The sequence below is a fragment of the Miniopterus natalensis genome, chromosome X (genome assembly GCF_054644295.1).
Source record: "Miniopterus natalensis isolate mMinNat1 chromosome X, mMinNat1.hap1, whole genome shotgun sequence".
Classification (NCBI taxonomy): Eukaryota; Metazoa; Chordata; class Mammalia; order Chiroptera; family Miniopteridae; genus Miniopterus; species Miniopterus natalensis.
This window is the reverse complement of record NC_142103.1, coordinates 35,916,590-35,943,063: the sequence shown is the minus strand read 5'-3', so window position 1 is coordinate 35,943,063 and position 26,474 is coordinate 35,916,590. Positions and strand designations below refer to the sequence as shown.

At 34.8% G+C, this 26,474-nt stretch overlaps 1 long non-coding RNA gene across 1 annotated transcript in view; it reads right to left on the bottom strand.

The window, feature by feature from the left end:
- Window positions 1–26,474, bottom strand: part of LOC107527566 (uncharacterized) — a 169,340-nt gene that overhangs the window by 100,505 nt on the left and 42,361 nt on the right. The window contains exon 3 of the long non-coding RNA XR_015713702.1: window positions 24,478–24,665. This is a non-coding gene — a long non-coding RNA (uncharacterized LOC107527566). The remainder of the gene's footprint in view (window positions 1–24,477; window positions 24,666–26,474) is intronic.

Below are 26,474 nucleotides of genomic sequence, written 5' to 3'. Positions count from 1 at the left end.
TTTAACTAGAAAGGTCTTTAAAGTAAAGGAAACAATGTGCTTTATATGTCATCAAGACATTTGAAACTATTTCTTTTTTTCAAGAAGTCAGAAGCAGATTTCAGTGTTGGCAGAAATACAAAAACCCCATGGCTTGATGCCTAATTTATTTCAAATATCAAATATGCCCTAGTAACACACACAAATAATTTATAAACTGACACTATTTTAAAAAGACAGTAATTGTTTATTTTCCCCCAGGCAGGGTCAGACAAAATGAAAGAGATTAAGGACCCACTGAATCTGTTCTGTACCCTTACTCAGACCTCCCATCACTCAAAAGCATGGACTTCATCCTGTACATCCTGTACATCCTGTACATAATAATTCTATGCCCAAAGTAAATTCTGCAGTCACCTGCCTCAGTGCTGACCTCACTTGTATTTAAGTTGCTTTTGTACAGCTACAATCTTCTGTTGTGCTCATCATATTCATCCCAATCTTCATTTTAATTCCCGCTGCTACCACTCTGGGCCAGGTCTTTCATGGGATAGACTCAAAAATTTTCTCCCTCCATCTAATCTCTTCCATTTTATAATCTGCTCATTCAACAAATATCCATTGAGCACTTAGTATGTGTCTGGTATTATAGATACGGTGATGAATTCAAAAGAGACATCGATTCTTGCTCATTTAGAGCTTATATCCAGAACATAATTAAACACCTAAAATGGTTCCCACTCTTTTTGAGACAATTTCAAACTCAATGTTTGTATTTAAGGTACTTCAAACTATGGCCCCAGACTATTTTTACTTACATCTCTTTCAATACTATCCAGTACAGACTCTCTCAGGAAAATCTCCACATTATCCTTCTGATATGAAGTGTTCATTCCCAAATCTGTACCATTTCTCAAGGTGATTTCTTCATGTGAGTTTTCTTCACTGTCTTCTTGATTATGAAGCACTGTTCATCACTCTTTCAGTAATAGATCAAATCTCTGGCCTGGTATAAAAAATTCCTTAATATTTCCAGTTTTTCTCATCTGAACTGCTCAGAATTTGGAATTTATACCAGTGTTTCCAAATCTCCGCTCTAAAGGGCATCAAGGAACATTGAGAGTATATCATAGCATAGTTAAGAGTAAATTATGGCTAGAACACTTCTAAGTTAAAAGAGAAATTCTCAAAAGATTGCATCCTATAGAAATTTATGCAAGGTATTAGTCAAGATCTACTTCTTAGGTTGCAAGATGAGTTTATGGTTGTTCATTTAATTATGATTACATACGTACATATAATTGTATGTAAATATATTCTACTTTATGTAACAAACATTTCTTTTAAAATGTTATAAAAATATCAATATAAAAAAGAAAGATCATAATGAGTCTATTCTCTCTGTTCACTCCTTTTTTTAAAACAAAATATGGTGCTAAATTAGAGCAACAAAATTTAAAAGTGGTCCTAGTACTTATTGACCCCTGATGTACATATACTGCACAAATAATCAGACTGTAAATGTAATGAATTTTACTCTCATGACTAGATTATATGGCACAGTTAACTTTAAAACAGGGAGGTTATTAAGATGAGTCCGATTTAAGCACATGAGCCCTTTAAAAGCAAAGAGTTTTCTCTGGCTAGTCACAAAGGAAGAGGTCAGCAATTTTAAAAAGAAAGATTCAACATGCTGTTGCTAGAGGGATGGACATGATAAGGGATACGGGTTGAGAATTGCCCACAACGGACAGTCAGCAAAGAAAACATACACCTCAGTCTACAACCACAAGAAACTGCATTCTGCCAATGACCTGAATGAGCTTGAAAGCAGACGTTTCCCCAGAGCCTGCAGGTGAGGACTCAGCCTGGCCAACATATGATTTTAGCCTGCCAGCAATCCCAGCCTTGCTATGAAAGATTTCTGACCTACAGAATTTTCAGGTTAAAAAAATGAATGTTGTTTTAAGCTACTAAGTTTTTGGTAATTTGTTACACAGCAAAAGGAAACAAATACACCAATCTTGTGGAAGAGAAAAATAAATCTGAAAATATGGGTTCAATTTTTCTAATGTTTGAAAAACTGATCTCTGATGAAAAGATACTTCTGCTTGATTCATCTCTTGCTCTTAAAATATTGTCTTCTGAACTGACACATTAGATTATATGATGTATAAAATATCCCACTGTAATCTTCACTACTAAAGCCTCTTTTGAACTCTTAATTTTTTTTCCAATCTGACTTTTAAATACATGCTAAAAACTTCTATAATTCACTTATAAATGTGCTTATAAATTTAATCATAAATGGTGTTAACAAAGCCATACATACGGCATGAGGATAGCTCAAAGCACTGAAATATGGTTCATTTTTAAGATTTATATCACAGTTCATCCATAATTATGCACTGAAATGTGTCTTCCCAAATGATATGTTGAAGTCCCAGTACCTCAGAATGGGAATGTATTTGGAAATACGTATTGCGCTGTAACTAGTTAAGTTAGAATGAAGTCATACTGACATAAGACAGACCCTTAATCCCATATGACCAGTGTCCTTGTGAGAAAAGACAAGCTCAGAAAGAAGACTGCCATAGAAAGTTGGAGGCAGAGATAAGACTTACCTGACCACAAGCCAAGGAACAGTGGGGCTAACAGAGGCTGGAAGAGGCGAGGAAGGATTCTTCCCAGGAAGATTTGGAGGGAACATGGCCCAGCCAACACATTAGTTTCAGGTTTCTCGCCTCCATAACTGTTAGTTTGCCATGCTTTATTACATCAAACCTAGGAAGTGGATACAGATTTTGATAGTTCTTGGTGGGGTGCTGCTGTAACAAATGTCCAAAAATGTGGAATTGGGAAATGGCTAAAGGCTGAAAGAATTTTGAAGCACTTGATAAAAAAAAAAAAAAAAAAAAAATTAATTGCCTTAACAAATTGGTAGAAATATGGTTATTACAGGCAATTCTAGTGAAGTCTCAAAAAGGAGAGCTGCAGAGAAAGCTCTCATTGTCTCACAAAATGATACATATTATATATAATATATATTACATGTAATATTATTAGTTATACATATATAACTTACTGTGTGCATAGAATTATATATATGTGTGTGTGTACGTGTGTGTGTATGTGTGTGTGTATATATATATATATATATATATATATATATATATATATATATATATATGTATGTATATACCATCATGTTGTTGGAAATATGAATGTCAAAGGTGCTTCTATTGAAGTCTCAGATGAAAATAAAGAACTTGTTATTGGACACTGGAGAAAAGGTGATCATTGTTATAAAGGGGCAAGACAACTTGTGTGAATTATGTGCTACTATTGTGTGGGAAATATAACTAGTAAGCAATGAACTTCAATATTTAGCTGAAGAGGTTTCCAAACAAATTGTGGAAGGTGCAAATTTGTTTCTATTTGCTGCTTATAGTAAAACATGAGAAGAAAGAAATACATTGAATAAGAAACAGCTTAGCAAAAAGGAACCAGCACTTGATATGTAAAATTCTCAGTCCATCCAAATAGTGTGCTCTAGAAACAGGACCAAGATTGTGCCTGAACAAACATTTGCAAAGAGTTTAGTCATGGAGCTTATGTGACTTATGCATCTAATTGCCTATCTCAGCAATAGGCAGTAATAGAGATGGGGTTTTCTAGGAAGGAACTGTGGAAAAACTTTGTGTCTAATGGGATAAATCCCCTTGAAATCTATGGAAGACAAACAAGTTTTTGAGGATGTAATATTTGCAGAAAAACTGCCAGACTGAAATGAAATGGATAGAGAAACAGAATGAAATGAAGAGAGAATGGCTCCGAGGGCGGAATCACAAGTGCAGACGCTGGAGCTAATGGGACCTAATTGGGCCAAGAGGGTGAGACCTCCACCCTAGCAGGCCCAGAGGATTGACCATAAAATAACTGATGTTATTTCTAAAGAACTGAAATCTAATGAAATTTGTCCTGTTGATTTTAGACTTGTTTGGGTACCATAACAAGTTTGTTTGTTTTTCTTTCCAATTTTCCCCTTTGAGAACGGGAATGTCTGTACTATGCCTCTCCTACCATTATGTTTTGGAAACAAATGACTGGTTTCACAGTAATTTTGTTCCAGAATGGATCATTCTTAGAGAGTCTCACCCACACTTGATTTAGATGATTTAGAAGATGAGATTTGGGATATTTTGAGTTTATTATATTTATGTGAAATGTGGGGCTTAGAGTGATGCTGAGATGTGTTAAAATTATGAGGGATTTTAGGATAAAATGTATCTTTCACACAGGACAGATACAAATTTTAGGGAGGACTGTGGTGGGTTGAATTATGTCCCTCTAAAAAGATATTTTAAAATCATAATCCCTAGTACCTCTGAAGGACAACTTATTGAAATATAGGGGCATTAAAGATGTAACTAGTTAAGTTAAAATGAGGTCATTCTTGAGTAAGGTAGGCCCTTAATCCAATATGACTAATATCATCATTAATAAAGATAAAAGTTCTGATGTCATTTAATAAATATGAAAGCTCTGAAGAAAAACAAAAGTAAAAATAAATAAAAAAGAAGAGCCAGACACAGAAAGAAGACAGGCATATGAAGATGGAGACATATTATATTTGTGCTTCCACATGCCAGGAAACACATGGGGTTGCCAGAAGCTAAAATAGGCAAAAGTTCTTTCCCTAAAAGCTTCACTGAGAGCATGATTCTGCCAACACCTCGATTTTAGACTTCTACTCTCCAAAATATGAGAAAATAAATTTCTGTTGTTTAAGCTACTGGTTTGTGATACTTCCATATGGAAGCACCAGGAAACTAATTCTTGTGGAATCATTCATATTTAGGCGCTGTCCCATTAGTTACTTATATCACCCTTTGAAATCTACAGCAGTTCCATGCTTATATTGATACCAGATTTTCTCCTTACTGGGTTTTTTTGTCTAGTGGAGCGGAAGAATGAAATTCATGGACAACATAAGAGTAAGTGAAAGAGTACAATGGTTTATTGAATAAACAGAGCAAAGTTCTCAGCGTGTGAGAGGGGTCCCGAAAATGGTTGCCACTGAAGCTCACTAGTCTAGGGGTTTATATTTTCTATATTTGTTCTTCATTGGTTCATTCTAAGAATTTTACCTTAGTAAGAGTCAATCCCTCTTTGTTTTTAGTTTCCTACTTCAGGGGGTCAGGTGTAGGGCAAACTTGTTTTTCTCTGTAGGGCAAACTTGATTTTCTCTGTAAGGCAAACTTGTTTTTCTCATATACTCTTTGCCTGGAACATTTCACGGTTACATGGTTCCCTTTTCCTCAGGGTCCCCAACCCTAAACTGCCTTGCATTTTTTAACTCTTCAATATTATCTTGAAGGGACAGGAAGCAACATAATAATGCAATCTATTGCCATTTTATATTTAATCAAACAAGATTTGGTGTTATTGGATCATTTCTTTCTTTAACTAAGTTCAATAAGGATTTACGGAGTTTTGTTATTTAAGGTAAGCAAAGTGAAAACATCTGTTGAGATGGCATATATTGGTTTATGATGCCTTTGATGGTTCATTTCTTATTAGTATTGTCCCATAAGATAAAATATCTGGTTATTTACATTACAATTTTTCCTCACATTTTTAAAATTCAGGATCCAATTTCAACCATGAGCATACTAATCTGAACCAAAAATAAGGATGTAATTCATTATTTTATCATTGTTATATCATATATATATTATATTATATATATAATGAAACATTTCTTAAAATCAAACTCCAAAATAACTAATGTTAAATGTCAATTGAAACATTTTGAAATTAGACATTAGTTCAGCCATTTATTCATCCATTTCTTGGTACAATTACATAGAACAGTAAAAACTTTTAAAATTGAAGACCTTATCAAAGTTTTCTTTATTCTTAATTGCCATATAACTCTTCTCAATACAGATGAGAGGTACATGATATAGATGGTGGATTAAATAGATAAGTAGATGATATAAAACTTCATTTAGAATCTTTTGCTAAATAGTTTTATCCTCCTCTGGAAGTAACAGAGAATACAACAAAGGTAAGTACTTTATCATTAATACAACCAGGGATGATATAATCTGCATATCTTGATAGCTAGTCACTAGCCTTCTCCACTGTCCGGCCATTATATATCATGATACTAGGAAGATAATAAAAAATCTTAGTCCTTCTAGAGATTTGGAATGTTGGGAAAGAAATGCAAGAAGCTGGAAGGAAAATACTAGTACTTGAGAGAACTCCTACTACAGGCCAGACAGTGAGTTAGCTATTTTATACATGCATATATGTTTATATATTGCCTTAAGTGATCTTCATAATAATAAATAGTATGAGGTAGGTGTTATTAATCATCATATTTGGCTCAAATAAGAATTAACCTGCTTATGATTGCTCAATTAATAGGTAGCAGAGCTAGTAATTAAATCCTGGTCTGCAGGCCCAAAAGGCTATAATTTTTCAGTTATATTTGATATCCCTTGATATAAGACAACTTGACGCCTAAGTACTGGGGCATAAGAAATAACTTCTAGGCAAACCAGTCCCCAAATAAAGTACTATAATATGTGACATAATATTCTAGCATTAATACCTCTTAAGTGAACTTGAGTTCTAAATAAAACCTTGAAACTGGTGTAGGAAAACAATGACTTAATTATTTGTAGTTTTAAAAGACATAGAAATTCATTGGTCAAGGATCATGGGGTCAAGAGTGACATAAAATAAAATAATGATTTATACTGGGCAGTGCAGTGCTAAGCATAGTTTGTCCTGATCCACACTGTTATAATCTTTAAGATAGTTTCAGTCTTCCCTTGATTTGACTTTGTAAGCTTAACAATGCAAACTAGAGGGGCCTATCAAGTTTGAAGTTGTTTGTTGTTGAAGCATTTTTCAAATAAAGGAATCATAATATTCCTCTCTATATATCATGTTCCTTCACAAAACATAATTTGGACAATATTTATTATTTATAATCTATTCAAATTAGAAAATTTTTAATCTCTAGAGCTTTGAGACAAATTATGTAGCATTATATAATGTGAGTTCTTGCTCTATGACAATGCTTTTAGTAACAGTAAACCCCAGAGTACTTTATAGTTCACATTCTAAAGAACTTACGCTTACCTATAGAAGAAATGGCTTTCAGATATTTATTCTATTTTTACATTCATGGAATTGTATATGATTATATTTTTAATTTTAATGTCTCTCTACTATCTAGAAAGTGTAGGCTACAGCTAATGAAGCACCAGAAAGGAGTACTTTCTGATAGCTAAAAACAATCTTGAAATCACACTACTAATAAAAATAAATATTTTCAGATAAAGAGATTGTAAAAGATCTAGAACATATTTCCTTCCTTTTGTTTTCCAGAGGACAAAGTCTGAATCATATTTCACAGATAATATTTGTCTAATATTTAACAAATATTAAATTTTGGATTTATGTAACAGTGTTAGATAAAAAATATAAAGCTCTGAAATTCCTTAAAAGGCATATGCTTTGCTTATTTTATGTTTTTTTATTTATATTTTATGTACCTAGAATATGATGTATCTATTTACTTCTCATATATTACTTTATTTTTTGTTTTATATATTCAACTTATGAGGACTTCATATTTCCAATTTAATGACTATGTGCAACAAAAGCAACCCTGTAAATGAGATGAAATATTGCAGGTGTGTGCATTCTGGTTAAGATATACTTAATAAATATGTAAATCAATCAATTTATCTCTCTCCTCAGGCAGAAAAGGTGTATGAATTCATGAACATCACTTTAAATTCTATGGAGTGCACAAAAGTGTTTCCAGGAAGTATTGGAGAGAAATTTTAAGTTTTATGTTTGTCACATGGACATACAATATTGGGCACTATCATATATAGTAACTTATTCCAAATTCAGAAACAGCAAGACAGATCTGAAGCCTACCATTATTTACTATTTCCAGCTAAGTTTCATAAAACAAGATGAGTGAGTGCAACCAGATACAGCATTATAATATGCCATTCTGGTGTAGTCTGACATATGAGGTAAACACACTACATGAACTTTATTCATCTGATTACAACAGGCAGAATGATATTTGTCTAACTTGATACAACTTGACAGCCTTGCACACTTTGTATCTTGTGCAGTATGAAAACATGCACAATTGTTTGGAAAATTTCAAGAAAACCAATCTAAATAATTATAAAACATAAATGGAAATATTTTGTGACTATGTCTTTAATAGAACAATGAAGGGGAAACCTGAGTAAAATATATACAAATAAGGAAATATTTTTAATCCAATGCCAAGGGTATTTCAAACAATGGTATTAATATGGCATGGATTATCCAGATATCCACATATTTTTTTCAAGTAATTTTTTAACTTTTCTTGCATAAACATAGTACATATTTTTTACAATAGTTTGTGTATTCTAACAAGCCTCTTGATTTAAAACCTTGATTTTTGCAGTTTCCAGTGGTTTAAATAAAATATCGTAAGGATTTGTAAAATTAAGCCAAGAATAAAAGGAAAAAGTATCTTATATTTAAGTGACACTCTATAAAACAAGAGCATATGGATGACCAAACTGGGTCACAGTAATGTTCTATCCAATCAAATATTCTCTCAGAGAAAAGAATGTCTTGGATGGCAGAGATGGCTTCTTGGATGTTATCTCTAATACGTTAAGAAAAACAATAACAATACCTTATATCTTGATAATACATTATAATCTGCAATGTCTATTGACATACATATTCACCAAAATATTGTGAGTTATTTTTCACAATTACAGAAAATAACAAAAGGCAGATGATCGCTCTAATAGAGATAACTGCCATATTCTTTTATATACAAGAAAATGAAGAATCTTGGCCTAGATTCCCATGTCTAATAAATAAAAGTGAGGCCCAATATAAAAATCTGGTAACTCATTTATTTTAACTATCATACATCCATGGGCTTGCTAGTTTCCTTAATAATAATTTTAGATCTATCATCTCTGAAATTCTTTAAATGTTTATTTAAACTATTTTGTGAGTAATTTTTGTAGCATTTATTGAGCATAAGATTCAGTTATTATTCTTCACAACTTAATCTTCACTTCCCAAATCACAATGCATCCAAATTACAGTAGTCTCAAATGTTGTGAAAAAGACTGCATTTGATTCATGTATATAAATTTATGATTTTATAGATTTCAATTATAACTCTTCTCAGAATTTGTCTTTATAAGTTAAATTACAATTATTATAGTAAATCACCAAAATATTATATTAATGTATTGCCTAAAATAATTATTGTTTTAAGTTTTACCTGAAAAAAACACTAACATTTTTACTCAATTAATGCCCATATACTTTAGGAAGAAAATTATTTTAACTGAATTTTTTTGAAATTTTGGAAGAGAAGGATCTCTTTTTATAGTGCTTATTTTGGCATAAAAAACTAGTCTTCAAGAGGCAAAATAATAGTAATTTGATCCATAATAATAATGCTGAAAAACACAATGGGTGAAATGGTTGTGTAACTAAGGATATTAATTATTCAGATGATTCTCTAAGGAATTTGTAGCAAGCATTCCAAGCCTCTTTATAAACAAAAATCACTTATTATTTTCTCCAAATATTTGTTCTACCATTTTTCTCATGCAAACCATACGTGTAAAATATGATCAGTTAATAGAGGCATTACTGTTACAACTATAAACAAATTAGAGGCTTAGACATTTACCACTTCAGTTGGAAAAATAATACTATAAAAACACTTAAAGTAGGAAAAGACAATAGTTTTAATGTTGGAAACATAAACAGTAAAGTTGCCCATAGTTGCTTTTGTCAGGAAGTTTCCTTTATTATAAGTAGTTTACAAGTTCATAGAATGTTGTTATCTGAAAAGTAGCTTATTCTGGCTTTTATTAGGGGAAATTATTAAAAACTGTCAAGAAATTGGTCATTCATTAATTCATTATACAAACTATTCTTTAAGTTTACCATCCTCAAAATAAAAATGGGACCCCACTGAATGGGAGAACATAATTGCCAATGATACATTTGAAAAGGATTTCATTTCCAAAATATATAAAGAACTTACACAACTCAATACCAAGAAGACAAACAATTCAATTAATAAATAGGCAAAGGACCTGAATAAAGACTTCGCCAAAGAGGACATACAGATGACCAATAGGCATATGAAAAAATGCTTGACATCATTAATTATCAGATACAAATTAGAACTACAATGAAATATCACCTCACACCTGCCAGAATGGCTACCGTCAACAGATCAACAAACAAGTATTGGTGACATGTAGAGAAAAGGAAACCTTAATGCACTATTGGTGGGAATGCAGACTGGTGCAGCGACTGTGGAAAAGGTATAGAGTATCCTCAAAAAATTAAAAATGGAACTGCCTTTTGACCTAGAAATCCTACTTCTGGGAATATATCCTAAGAAACCCAAAACACCGATTTGGAAGAATATGTGCACCCCTAGGTTCATAGCAGCGCTATTTTCAATAGCCAAGATCTGGAAACAGCCCAAGTGCCCATCAGTAGATGAACAGATATAAAATATGTGGTACATTTACACAATGGAATACTACATGGCTGTAAAAAGAAGGAAATCTTACCTTTTGTGACAGCATGGATGGACCTAAATATTATTATGCTAAGCGAAATAAACTAGTGAGATAAAGACAAATACTATATGATCTCATTATATGTGTACCTAATGAACAGAATGAACTGACAAACAACATAAAAACAGAGACATGGATGCATGGAACAGACTGACAGGTTTCAGAGGGGAAGGAAAAGGGGGAACTGGGTGAAACGAGGAGAAAGGATTAGCCAAAGAACATATATGTATAACCCATAGACACAGACAACAGTGTGGTGATATCCAGAAAGAGAGGAAGCAGGGGATGGGTGGAGGTGGGCAAAAGAGGTGGGTGGGAAATGGGACATCTGTAATAGTGTCAACAATAAAAATAAAGCTAAAAAAAGTGGTGGTACATATATACACTGGAATATTACTCAGCCATAAAAAAGAACGAAGTATTTCCATTGTGATGGCATGGATGGACATAAAGAGTAATTAAGCTAGTTGAAATCAGTCAAAGAAAAAAAAATGCCATATGATTTCACTTATATGTGGAATCTAAAGATAACAATAAACAAACAAAATTGAAACAAACTCTTAGACACAGAGAACAGACTGATGATTGCCAGAGGGGAAGGGTCTTGGGGGACTGAGTGAAAAAGGTGAAGGGATTTAGAAGTACAAATTGGTAGTTACAATAGTCTTAGAGATGTAAATACAGCATAGTCAATAATATTGTAAAAACTCTGTATGGTGCCAGGTGAGTACTGGAAAAACTGTGAGTTTTGAATTTTCTAATCACTATGCTGTACACCTGAAACTAATACTAAATAATATTGAATGTAAACTGTAACTTAAAAATAAATTTTAAATTAAAAAAATAGTTTAAGAAACTGTGTCAAAGAAATTAGTGATCACTAGGAAGCCAGAAATAGTTCTGAGAGTAAGGGAAACAAATTAACTTTCCTTATTTTCAAGTGAGTTACAAGATTAGTAGATCAGAAAAATTCCCAAGTTATTGCTTATTATCATAATTAAAGCAAATAATGATACAAGTAAAATTATGTGACCTAGATATCATGGTTGGGGTTGACTGCCTCAATTGATGACTGATCTTAAAACATACTGTTTAAAGAATGGATCAATGACAAAATTGGAGAGTTTTCCAAGGATCTGCCATAAGCCGTCCCACTTAGTCCTGTCCTGCTTAATACAAACATAATTTACAAATGACAGAGAGATGATATAGCAAAAGCATAGACTGCAGAATTAAAATTTTTTAAATATGCAATAAAAATACTCTAGCAAAATGGCAGAATATGAAGCCTCAAGTCCTTGTTCCTCCATATATAAATAGAAAACCAGCAAACAAACAAACAAAATAATTGATAAAATAACCTTATAGGAGCTCTGGAAAACAAAATTCTTTAGCAACCAAGCAAATGCCCAATTAAGAAAAGCAATATTCCAATCAATAGGAAATTTCATGGCACTTTTCCTCTTCTTTGCTCCATCCCCTCCCTGATGTAACCTTACCTTTTTCTGCCAAAGCTTCAGCCCAGTTCTCAAGTTCATACCCCAAACTGGGGGAGATCAGACCAAATTTGCAAGGTTTTAACCTGTCTGGGAATTGTCTGAAGTACTGGTCTCTTTTTGCCTAACCCAGAGCTGAGGTGGAGAGTAACATAACTCAGACTTTAAGCTTGGGAGCAGCAGAAAACAGCAAACAGAGGTCATAAAAGCTGTAGAGAAACTACAGATGCCTGGGCCAAGAGTTTATAGGAGAAGTACAATAGATTATTGAAGACCACAAGGTGAAGCTGGGGTAAAACTCTGGGAAATTTTGACTTTTTCAAGCATCTATGTATTCAGGGAAAGCAAAAAAGCTAAACACCAGCCCAAATGAGAAACACAGTAAAAAAGGTTATGAATGCACTTTCAGCTTTGTCCTGGGGCTAATACCAAGGTTTGAAACCAATGTCCAACTAGTTAGTGAAGGACTTCTCCAGTAAAAAAAACAGTCTGCAAAAATTGGGGAAAATGGTTGTTTCTTCAGAAACAAAGAAAAAACCACCAACAACAAAAAGCATAAAAAGAAACAGGAACATGTGGCCCTTTCAAAAAAATAGCAGAAAACATCTCTGAAGAAATATAAGCATCAGAATTACTAAACAGATACCTTAAAACAACTGTTTGAATATGCTCAGAGAGCTCAAGGAAACCATGGGGGAGGGGAACTAAAGAAAATAAGAAAATAATATATGAATAAAATCAGATATCAACAGAGAGGCAGAAATTATTAAAAAAGAACAAAACAAATTCTGAAGAAAAAAGAATAAAAACTAAACTGAAAATTTCACTAGAGGCATTCAACAATAGACTTGAGCAAGCAAATGAAATGAAATAATCAGGAAACTTGAATGTAAAACATTTGAAATTTTAGTCTTAATAGCAGAAAAAAAAGAATTAAAGTCAACAGAGTTAAGGGACTTCTGGGACACCACTTGGTAGATGAATAAATGCTTTATGAGAGTTCCAGAAAGAAGAGACAAAATGGCAGACACTATCTGAAAAAATATTGACACAGAATTGCCCAAGTCTGAGGAAGGCATGGTTAGAAATCCCAAGGGAAATTAGAAAAAAACTTGAGCAAAATGAAAACAAAAACAAAGTACACCAAAACTTATGAGATACAGTAAAAGCAGTGCTACAGGGGAGAAGTTATAGTTATAAATACTTACATTTAAAAATAAAGAAGATCAGAAATCAACAACCTAAGTTTATATCTTAAGGAAAAAGATAAAGAAAAACAAACTATACCCAAGCTACCAGAACAAAAGAAACAGTATACATGAGAGAAAAGTTAAATAGATGTTAAAACAATACACAAAATTTATAAACAAAAAGTTGGATCTTTGAAAAGTGGTAAATTTTTAAATACATTACTAAGGAAAAATAGAGTTAAAAAATAATTAAAATCAGAAAGTTGAGACTTTGCTAACAATTTTACAGAAATAAAAATACATTATAAAATGTTACTTTGAACAACTGTACACCAATCAGTTAGGTAACCTAGACGATATGGGCAAATTCCTAGAAAAGGTATCACCTACCAAGACTGACTCATAAAGAAATATAAAATTTGAGGGGGAGAAAGAAGGCGGTACTGTGACGAGAAGCAGAGCCCCCATGCTCTCAGCCACGGACTCCATCAACTGCTAAAATACTGTATAACTAGCTTGGAAAAAACAGAGAAATATACCTGAGTGGACATATTTCAAGTAGGGAGCACTGAAGAAACATCATAGAGTCTGGTAAGAGAGGGGGAGCCATAGAAAGAGGGAGTCCCCCCTTAAGTATGTGCTGGGCTCTGAGGCCCTATGGCTACAGGATGCAAAGCTCCCTCCTATTGAGAGTATGGACTGGCATCTAAAAGCTGGATTCTCAAACCCAGGGCAGAGGAGAATGGAAGGAGTGCCACACAGGGAGGGTAGAGAGCCCCAGGGGAACAGTGTGTCTGCAAGGAGGGGACCATGCCTTCCTAGTGAAACAAAGCTTCTAATGGCAGCCCTGACAGGCTTCTTTCACACAGGATGCTGACCATAGGAAAGGCTGCCCCACAGTGTGTGGCTTCTGAATAGAAAGGGGCCAAAGGACTGCACTGAGCAGCCACACACAGGGACCTTCTGCCTTTCTATAGGCACTGTGTAGAACCCTAGAAAGCATTTGATCTGTGTGGTTCAGGGAAGGGGAAGAGAGCCCTCCAGCCCCCACAGACAGACTGGAGCTGCCTGTGGTGATAATAGGTTCTCTGGCCCCTTGAGCTCCTGGAGGGGCAAATCTGGGATTTTTGACCTGCCCTGAGGGGTGCTGGGATAGCACACAAGGAGCCGCCTTAGCTTTACTGAGATCAGCTGTGCAGGGGAGCTGCAAGGGGCTGACTTTCTGACCCCTCCTGCTTGATGCCTAGGTTCAGGGGCAGCAGGACCATGAAGAGTAGATTCTCTGCCTGAGTGTTGCTTTGTGCCTTTTTGAATGTTTGATCTCTGAACAGGCATCCACCTTCCTGGCTTGCATTGGGGAGAAAAACCAGCAAAAGCTGGGACTTATGGCTGCATTGTGGAGACTTTGAAATTAGGGAGCCCCACACAATCAGCCAACCAGTTCTGGGAAAGGAGAGGCAGAGCACACCTAGGTCTCCTGCAGGCTAGGAGCATCACCCCTGACAGGAAAGGGGTTGGTTCAGCTCACTGAGGCCCCAGATATCCTTGGCAGGGCACAGTCCTGAGGGGGAAAGGACAACAACTCACAGGAGGGCAATAAAGAATAAGACTCTCAGGGACTATTGTTAGGGAACTGGAGAAAAAGTTTAAAACACCTTCTGGGAGCTGGGCAGACAAAGTGCTCATGAGAATTTTTTTTTTAGAATTGAGCCCACTGAGCCCAGTCTGCTGAAACTGCCCATAAAGGAAAGGCAATAGACTGAAGTCAGCCTGAAAGTGGAGCAGGACATTACATGGGGGACTAGAATCGGAGGACAGGGTAGAGACTGAGGAGCAGGTTTTGAAGCAGAGACTAACTTCCCCCCAGTGAGTGCCTAACAGCAAAACCTTTAATTAAAGGGAGAGATGTCCCAAGCTACACTAGTTGGCCTGCACCCTAAAGATTCTTCAGAAGATTCTGGAGTAAGACCAGGCAACCACAAGGGGGATGCAAAATGATCCACAGAGAGCCTCACATCAGCCATCTACCTAACAACACCGGAGCTAAACCTAGACAGCTCCTGACATTGGCTGATACACAAGTACCTCCCAGGAGAACTGAAAACAGCATAAAAAAACAGTGAGCCACAAACAACATAAGCTGATTAGATGAAACTCTGATGTACATTTTTTTTCCTACAGAAAAAAAAGAGAAAGGGGAAAAAAAATTTCTTTTTAAATTTTTAAAATTAAAAAAAAAAAATTTAATTATTTTTTTAATTTGCTTTGCTTTTTTTTTTTTTCTTTTTGCTTTTGTTTTGTTTTGTTTTCTTTTTTGTTCTATTGTAAAGAGTTTCTGGATATTCCCTACTTAATTGCTGGGATATTATCAGTATAACCAATAAGTTTCCTGCTTTTCTCTATCGTTTCCCCCATACCTCTTATTGGACTCTCTCCCTACCATTGCTTTATCTCTCTGTTTCTGCTTGTCCCATTTGCATAACTTTTTTCCAGTTCTTTCTTTTTTTTTTTCTTTCTTTTTTTTTTTTTTTATCTCCCTTCTGTCTTTTTGTTTGTTTTTTGCTCATGTTGGTCTCTTTATTGTACTTTTATTTTTTCATTTTCAACTATTTTCTTATTCCTACACTCTACCCTTAATTTATTGCTTGCCCTTCTTACAGAATCTTTTGACTGCCCCTTTCATGTCCAAGTAGCTTCTCTATATTTTGCTTTTTATTTTAGTATGTTACTTTTAATTTTTCATTATTATTAGCAAAAATATCCTTTTCTTTCTCTCAATTTTTTTCTCTCTTTAATTTTTTTTGTTCTTTTTTATATTTTTTTTGCTTTACCAATTGTATTCTCACTTCACTCTCCCAATTCTGCTTTCACTTGGGATTCTTTCATTTTGATTGTCAAGATACTTTGTAAGATACTGCTTGCCTCCTGTCAGTTTGTTTGTATATTGTCTTGCCTTGCTAGCACCCATACAACAGCTCATATGACATGGTTAGGTCTGAGACACACAGTTAGCCAACCTCAAAGGAGAGTTCACCCAAGAACAGGTCAACAACAATCTAGACCCAATCACAACAGGAGAGCCCAAATAACCCACGAAAAGGACACCCATAAAAGGGACACACCTAGAGCAAATAGCTCAGAAGTATAAGGAAAAGACACCTCTGGGCTCCACTGGACATACACTACAGAATCCGACCCCACAAGACTGGGAGACAGCAAATATATCTAATATACAGATACAAACACTAAGAGACACCAAAAAGGGGACACAAAGAAACAACCTCCACACTAAAGAAAAGGAAAAATGGCCAGAAAAAAACCTTGATGCCATGGAGTTAAGCAAGTGATGAGAAATAGAGGTTAGAGTATTGGTTATAAATATGCTCAAGGAAATTGAGATCAACAAGACACTTAATAGAAAGGTCAAGAAACTTAGTGAGAACATGAAAAAAGAACTGAATACTGTAAAAAAGAATCAGGCAGATATGAAGAATACTATATCTGATATCAAGAAAATGCTGGAAGGAATTAAAAGCAGGATCAATGAAGAAGAGAATAGAATAACTTAGAAGATAAGATAGAAAAAAACACTCAATCAGAGCAGCAAAAAGAAAAAAAAAAAAAAACGCTTGAAAAGCATGAGGACAGTATAAGGGAGCTTTGGGGCAACATGACGCAAAACAACATTCGCATCATAGGGGTACCAGAAGGGGAGAAAAGAGAGCAAGGGATAGAGAACTTGGTGGAGGAAATAATAGCAGAAAATTTCTCTACACTGGCGAGGGAGAAAGCCACACACGTTCAGGAAGCACAGAGGGTTCCAAACAAGAGAGACCCAAATAGACCCACTCCAAGACACATCATATTTAAAATGGCAAATGTTAAGGACAAAGAGAATGTTAAGGGCTGCAAGAGAGAGACAAGCAGTGACCTACAAAGGAACCCCAATAAGGCTGACAACAGATTCATCAACAGAAACACTTCAGGCCAGAAGAGAGTGGCATGAAGTTTTCCAAGTAATGAAAAGCTAGAACATGCAACCAAGACTGCTTTATCCAGCAAGGCTATCATTTAAAATTGAAAGTGAAAGAAAGAGCTTCCCGACAAAAGAAAGCTAAAGGAGTTCAGTACCACCAAACCAGTATTGCAAAAACGCTAAAAGGGCTGCTCTAAGAAATAGAAGAAATATTGAGAGAAAGGTATATCAGCATAAAGGGGGGGAAATGGCAATAAATAATTATATATCAATAGTAAACTTAAATGTAAACAGAATAAATGCTCCAATCAAATGACATAGGGTAGCTCAATGGATAAGAAAACAGGACACAAATATATGTTGTCTACAAGAGACCCACCTGAGAGCAACAGATTCACACAAGCTAAAAGTGAAGGGATGAAAAAAAATATTCCATGTAAATGGAAATGAAAAAAAACCTGGAGTAGCTATACTCATTTCTGACAAAATAGATTCAAAACAAAGACTATAACAAAAGACGAAGATGCTTAGTACATAATACTAAAGGGATCAATCCAAAAGAAAGAACTAACTCTCATAAATATATATGCACTCAATATAGGTGCACCTAAATATATAAATAATTTCTTGGTTGACTTTAAGGGGGAGATCGACAGCAACACAATCATAGTGGGGGATTTGAACACCCCACTGTCACTACTGGACTGATCAAGACAAAATATCAACAAGGAAACACAAACCTTAAATGACACACTAGATCTAATGGATTTAATTGACATTTACAGAACATTTCTTCCCAGAGCAGCAAAATATACATATTTCGCAAGTATACATGACATATTTTCAAGAATAGACCACATTTTAGAGCACAAGCCAAGTCTCCACAAATTCAAGAAGATTGAAATCATATCAAGCATCTTCTCTGATCACGATGCCATAAAACTAGAAATCAACCATTATAAAAACAAACAAACAAACAAACAAAAACTCAAAAATATCCAAACATGTGGAGGCTAAATACCATATTATTAAACAAGGAATGGGTTACCAATTAGATCAAAGGAGAAATCAAACACTTCATGGAAAAAAACGAAAATGAGCAGACAATACAAAACCTATGGGACACAGCAAAGGCGGTCCTGAGAGGAAAGTTCATAGCAGTACAGCTATACCTTAAGAAAGAAGAAAAAGCTCAACTAAACCATCTAAAACAACAACTAAAAGAACTAGACAAAAACAGCAAGAAAAGCCCCAAGAAGTAGGAAGAAGGAAATAATAAAGATCAAGAAGAAATTAACAGCATAGAGTCTAAAAAACAATGCAAAATATCAGTGAAACCAAGAGCTGTTTTTTTGAAAAGATAAATAAAACTGATGCACCTTTAGCCAGACTCACCAAGAAACAAAGAGAAAGTACCCAAATAAATAAAAGCAGAAATGAAAGAGGTGATATAACAATTGACGCAACAGAAATACAGAGGGTTGTAAGAAAATACTATGAGCAACTATATGCCAACAAATTAGACAACACAGGTGAAATGGGACAAATTCCTAGAAGCATATAATCTTCCAAACCTAAATCAGGAAGAGGCAGAAAACCTGAATAGGCTGATAACAACAAATGAAATTGAATCAGTAATCAAAAAACACCTAGCAAACATAAGTCCTGGACCAGACAGGTTTACAGGTGAATTTTACCAAACATTGAAAGAAAAATTAACACCTATTCTCCTCAAACTGTTCCAGAAAATTCAAAAGAAGAAAAACTCCTAAACTCTTTTTATGAGGCCAGCATCATCCTAATCCCAAAACCAGATAAAGACACTATAAAGAAAGAAAATTAGAGGCCAGTGTCCCTGATGAACACAGATGCTAAAATATTCAACAAAATACTAGCAAACTGGATCCAGCAATACATTAAAAAGATCACACACCAAAACCAAGTGGGATTTATTCCAGGGATGCAAACCTGGTATAATATCTACAAATCAATAAATGTGATTCATCACATAAACAAAATGAAGGACAAAAATCATATGATTATATAAATAGATGAAGAAAAGGCATTTCATAAAATCCAATGCCCATTTATGATAAAAATACTCAGCATGTCGGAATAAAAGCAACATAAGTCAACATAATAAAGGCCATATATGACAGACTTACAGCCAACATCATAATTAATGCTCAAAAACTAAAACCATTTCCCTTAAAATCAGGAACAAGACAGGGTTGTCCACTTTCACCATTCTTATTCAATATAGTATGGGAAGTCCTTGCCACAGCCATCAGACAGGAAGAAAACATCAAAGGTATCCAAATTGGAAAGGAGGAAGTAAAACTGTCATAATTTGCAGATGACAAGATATTGTACATAGAAAATCCTAAAGACTCCATCAAAGTACTACTAGAATTGACAAATGAATTTGTGAAGGTAGCTGGATACAAAATTATCATCCAGAAATGACTGATATTTTTATACACCAACTAATTCTCAGAAAGGGAAACTAAAAATACAGTACCATTTTTACAACTAAAAAAATAAGATGCCTAGGAATAAACTTAACCAAGGCAAGGATGTAAAAGACCTGTACTTAGAAAACTACAGGACACTGAAAAAAGAAATAGAGGAAGATATAAACAAGTGGAAGAATATACCATGTTCATGGATTGGAAGAATTAAGATAATTAAAATGTCCAGACTACACAATGCAATTTATAGATTCAATGCAATTCCCATTAAAATATCAACAGCATATTTCCCAGAGCAAGGACAAATATTCCAAAAATTTATATGGAAACAAAAAAGACCTCGAATAGCCACAGTCATCTTGAGAAAGAAGAACAGAGTGTGAGGGCTCACTTTACCAGATATTAAACTGTACTACAAAGCCACTGAAATCAAAACATCCTTGTATTGGTACAATGACAGAAATATAGATCAATGGAACAGAACAGAGAACCCAGAAATAGACCTGCAGAATTATGGTCAGTGAATATTTGACAAAGGAAGCAAGAGCATATAATGGAGTAAAGACAATCTCTTCAATAAATGGTGCTGGGAAAATTGGACAGCTACACAGAAAAAAAATGAACTAGACCACCAATTTACACCATACAGAAAAATAAACTCAAAATGGGTAATAAAAACTTAAATGTAAGTCACAAAACCATAAAAATCCTGGAAGAAAACATAGGTAGCAAAGTCTTAGAAATCTCACATAGTGGAAATTTCACTGATACATCTCCTAGAGCAAGAGAAACAAAAGAACAAAATAAACATATGGGACTACACCAAACTAAAAAGCTTCTGTACATCAAAAGAAATCAATCAGCCTTGCGCGGCTGGGCGTGACTCAGCGGTTGGGCGTCGACCTAGGATACAGGCGATTGGGGTTCGATTCCCGGTCAGGGCACATGCCCGGGTTGTGGGCTCCATCAATGCGATCAATGACTCTCTCATCATTGATGTTTCTGTCTCTCTCTCTCCCTCTCCTTTCCTCTCTCTGAAATCAATAAAGATATATTTAAAAAAAAAGAAAAAGAAAAAAAAAATAGAAATCAGCCTTAATATATAAAGGAAACCCATGGTATGGGAGAACATATTTCCTAAGAATGTATCTGATAAGGGGTTTATTTCCAAAGTTTATAAAGAACTCATACAGTTCAAGAAGAGGAAGACAAAATATCCAATTAAAAATGGACAGAGGACCTGAACAGACACTTATCCAAAGATGGCATACAAATGGCTAAGAGACATATGAAAATATGCTCAATGTTGCTAATCATCAGAGAGATGCAAATTAAAACCACAATGAGGTATCACTTCATACCTGTAAGAATGGCTACCATCAACAAATCAACAAATGACATGTGCTGGCAAGGATGTAGAGAAAGGGGAACCCTGGTACACTGCTGGCAGGAATACAGCCTGGTGTAGCCACTATGGAAGTATGGATGTTCCTCAAAAATTAAAAATAGAACTGCCTTTTAACTCCATGATTCGACTTCTAGAAATATATCCTAAGAACCCTGAAATACTAATCAGAAAGAATATATGCAGCCTTATGTTCATAGCAGCACAATTTACAATAGCTAAGATCTGGATACAGCCCAAGTGCCCATCAGTAGATGAGTGGATAAAAAAGCTGTGTGATATTTACACCATGGAATAGTATGCAGCTGTAAAGAAGAAGGGTCCCATCCCTTTGGGACAGGATGGATGGACCTGGAGAATATTGTGCTAAGCGAAATAAGCCAGGCAGAGAAAGGCAAACATTACATGATCTCACTTACCTGTGGAATCTAAAGAACTTAATACACTGATGAAGAGAATACATTCAGTGACATGTAGGCAGGGATCAGAGTGATGAATCTCAGAGGGAAGGAGGATGGTGGGTGGGTGGGTGCGTGGAGGGAGGGGATTAGCGAAAGAATTTAAATGTGTATATGCACAACTCAAGGACAGGGACAATGGTGTGGTTAGGGACTGAGAAGAGGGGTGGGGGCGTGGTCGGAGGGGTCAATGGGGAGAAAAAAGAATATCTGTACTATTTTGAACAGAAAATAAATAAATAAATGAATAAATAATCAATCAAACATCAAAAAGAAAAATAGAAATAGAAATTTGAATAGACCTATGAATTGTAAGAAGATTGAATTAGTAATAAAAAATTTCTACAAAGAAAAGTCATTGATCAGATTGCTTTGAAGTTGAAATCTACCAAGTTTTTAAAGTAGACCTAAAAACAATCCTTCTCAAACTCTTCCAACAAACTGAAGAAGAAATACTTCCTAAATCATTCTATTGGGGCCAGTGTTACCATAATATGAACACCAGACAAGACACTACAAGAAGAATTCTATATATAAACATCCCTTATAAATGTTGATGCAAAACTCCTCAGCAAAAGACTAAGGCAAACTGAATTCAACAGCATATTAAAAGATTCATAAAACATGACTGAACAGAATTAATTCCTGTAATTTAACAGTGGTTCAACATATGAAAATCTATCAATGTAATATGCCACACTAATAGCATAAAGGAAAAAATGAAACAGAACAACAACAAAAAACCATGGTCTTCTCAGTTGATACAGAATAAAGTATTTGGCAAAATTAAACACAGTTTTATGATAAAAAAGAGTCAACAAACTAGGAATAGAAGGAAACCTCCTTAATATAATAAAGGCCATGTATGTAAAACAGAAACCAACATCATACTCAATGGTAAAATATTAAAAGTTTCCCTTTGCGGTTCAAAATCAAGACACAGATGCCCACTTTCACAACTTCTATTCAATATAATGTTGAAAGGTCAATGCAGAACAATTAGGTAAGAAATAAATAAATAAAAGTCATTCTAAGTATAAAAGAAGTAGAATTTTCTCTGTTTGCAGGCCATATGTCCTTTAATGCTGAAAAACCTAAAGATTACACACACACACACACACACACACACACACACACACACACAAACACTTTTAGAACTAACATACAATTTGGCAAATTTGCATGGAAGAAAATCAACACACCAACATAAGTTGTGTTTATATGCATTAATAATGAATAATCCAAAAAGAAAATTTAAAAATCCATTCACAAATACATCAAAAAATAAAATACTTAAAAATGAAATTAACTGTCTGGCTAGGCATGGCCCAGTGGTTGAGCATCGACCTAGGATCCAGGAGATAGAGGTTGAATTCCGGGTCAGGGCACGTGCCCAGGTTGCGGGCTTGATCCCCAGCCTGGGGCATACAGCAGGCAGCCAATCAATGACTCTCTCATCACTGATGTTTCTACCTCTCTGTCTCTCTCCCTGTTCCTTCCTCTCTCTGAAATCAATGAAGATATATATATTTTTTAATGAACTTAACTAAGAAGGTGAAAGCCCTGTACCCTTAAAACTACAACAAATGCCTGAAAAACTTAAAGAAGACATAAGTAATTTGAAAAAAAAATCCCATGTTCATAGATTGGACAATCATGTTAATATTACCCAATGTGTTGTATAGATTCATTGCAATCCCACTAAAATCCCAGTGAATTTTTTTAGAGATATATAAAAATCTATCTTAAATTTCATATGAAATCACAAGGGACCCCAAATAACCAAAACAAGCTGGAAAAAGGAATAAAATGGAGGTTTACACTTCCTGATTTCAAAACTTACCACAAAGCCACAGTAATCAGAACAGTGTAGTAGTGACATAAACACAGATATATAGACCAGTGGAATATAACATGGACCCCATAAATTAACCACATATAAATAGTCAAATCATTTTTATAAGGATGCCAAGACCATGCAATGGGGAAAGTATAGCCTCTTTGCCAAATGGTGTCTGGAAAACTGTATATACACATACAAAACAATGAAATTAGGCCTTTACATTGCACCCTATACAAAAATTAGCTCCAAATGGATCAAAGATGTAAATTTAAGAGCTAGAATGATAAAACTCTTTGAAGAAAACATAGGAGGAAAGCTTCATGACACTGGATTTGGCAATGATTTGTTCAATATGACACCAAAAAGCAAGGAACAAAAGAAAAACTAAGTAAAAAAGACTTCATCAAAATTTAAAACTATTGCTCATTAAAGGACACTATCAGCTAAGTAAAATGGTAACCATGGAATTGGAAAATTATTTGCAAATCTTATACGTCATAACAAATTGATATTCAGAATATATAAATAATTCCTACAATTCAATAACAAAAAATACCCAAAAATGAACTGATTGCAAAATGGGTAAAAGAGTTAAATAGACATCTCTCCAAAGAATTTATCTTAAAAGCCAATAAACACATAAAAACATGATGTTCAAATAAAAGAACTTATGTTCATAAGCATAACCTGTGGACACAGACATTGGTATGGGGAAAGCCTGAGGGTGGGATGGATGTAAGGGTGGAGGGGATCAGTGGAGATAAAAAAAAGGACATCTGTAACATTCTCAACAATAAAGATAAAGAAACTTAAAAAAAAAAAAAAGATGTTCAACATCAATAGTCATTAGGGAAATGCTAATCAAAATGACAAAGAGATACTACTTCATTCTCATTAGATGTCTACTGAGGAGTCTTACTTCTGGTTAAAATCTAATTTGTGATTTTTTTAGGCTTGACCATAGGCAATTACAAAGGCTTTACCTGATAAGATTCATGAGGGAAAGTTGACCTCCCCACATCAGATTTGGGGCACAGCTAGTGCATCACAATCTCTGAAGAGAGTTACAGTCAAGGTCTCAGTTTCCCCTAGCTGGTAATGCTCTTCACATTGACTCATCATATATGGACACTTCCATAGGTCCTCTTCGGGCACCTTTGCCAAGATTTCCCTATGGAGGAAGGAGAAGGGAAATTTTAAGACAATTTTCTTCACTCTGACTCCATATCCAGTATTTTTTCACTCCTAACCTTCCCCCTAGGCCAACCACCAACCATGGAGCCCATAAAACTGTTGGAGTCATTTGTTTGTAGTTCTCTCAACAGTGAGACCAACCCCAAATCTGCATTGATCCAGCTGACCTTCACTGTGTACTGTTCCATGGGGGGAGGGGGAAATGGAACATGGGGAGGTGGCCCTTTTTCTGGTTTTAGCCTCTTGTATACACCATCACAGTAAGTGATTGGAGGGTTAACTTTCATTTCTGGCTTTTTGTTTTAATCAAATACTGTGAAACTTAACAACTTCCCTCCCCTCCCCTGCTTTCTCTCCCCTCCTTTCTCCCCTCTCCCTCTTTCTCTCTCCCCTTCCCTTCCTCTCTCTCTGCCAGCTGAGCTTAGCTACTGACACTTATTATTTAAAAAAAAAAAGAGAGAGAGGAGAGGAGAGCATGAAAGAGAGAGAGAGAGAGAGAGAGAGAGAGAGAGAGAGAGAGAGAGAGAGAGAAAGTCCTTGGCAAACATATGGAGAAATTGGAACCCTTTTGTATTGCTGGTAGGAATGTAAAATGATGAGGGTGCTAAGGAAAATAGTATGACAGTTTCTCAAAAAATTAAACACTGAATTATATAACCCAACAATTCCACTTCTTGGTATATACTCAAAAGAAGTAAAAGCATGTATACCCATGTTTATAGTATCATTATTCACAATAGCCAAAAGGTAGAAATAATCTAAGTGCCCATCAACAGTTAAATGGATAAACAAATGTGGCATGTACATACAACCTTATTCTTCAACCTTAAAAACAAATGAAATTATGACACATTACAACATAAACAAAGACATTATGCTGAGTGAAATAAGCCAGTCACAAAAGACAAATATTGCATGATTCCTCTTATATGAACTTCCCAGAGTAGCCAAATTTGTATTAACAAAAAGTACCAGGGGGTGAGGATGAGGGAAATGGAGAGTTATTATTTAATTAGCACAGAGTTTCAGTTTGCAGTGATAAATTTTTCTGAAAAAAGATGGAAGTGATGGTTGCACAACCATGCAATTATACTTAATGCCACTGAACTGTACAATTAGAAAGCTTTAAAATGGTAAACTTTATGTCATGTATATTTTACCACTATACAAATAAGATCTGTAAAAAAAGAATGAGTAGTTAAGAATAAACTTAATTATGTTGATGAAAGACTTGTATACTGAAAACAAAACATTGCTGAAAGAAAATGAAAACACAAATAAATAAATGGAAAGACATATAGTATTCACGTGTATCTTACCACAATAAAAATTTCTCAGTATAACAAAAGACTGAGATTAATAAAAATAAAGTGATCAGGATGAAATAACATATACTGTGGTAAAAAGACAACACCATAATCTCACTGGCTTGAAAATAGTAAAGTGATTTTCCCTCATACTATGTGTCTTACATGTCCACTGAGTAGACTGCAGAGTGCTGCTCTGCTCCACATGGTCCTAGCTCAAGGACATAGTTGACAGAGTTTCCACTATTTGGACAGTTGTCATTTAATTTAGCTTTTGTGGGGAATTATGAGGAAAAACACTAAAGACATTTTTAAGAACTCTGACTAGAAGTAACACTTGTAACTTGTGCTCATATTTTTTTGTAGATTCAAGGTAACTTACAGCTACACCTATTTTCAAAGGGGAAAGGAAGTCCAATCTTCCATTATACCTTGAAAAGGAGAAGAATCAGAGATAGTGGTGAGTAGTTTCTTCCATA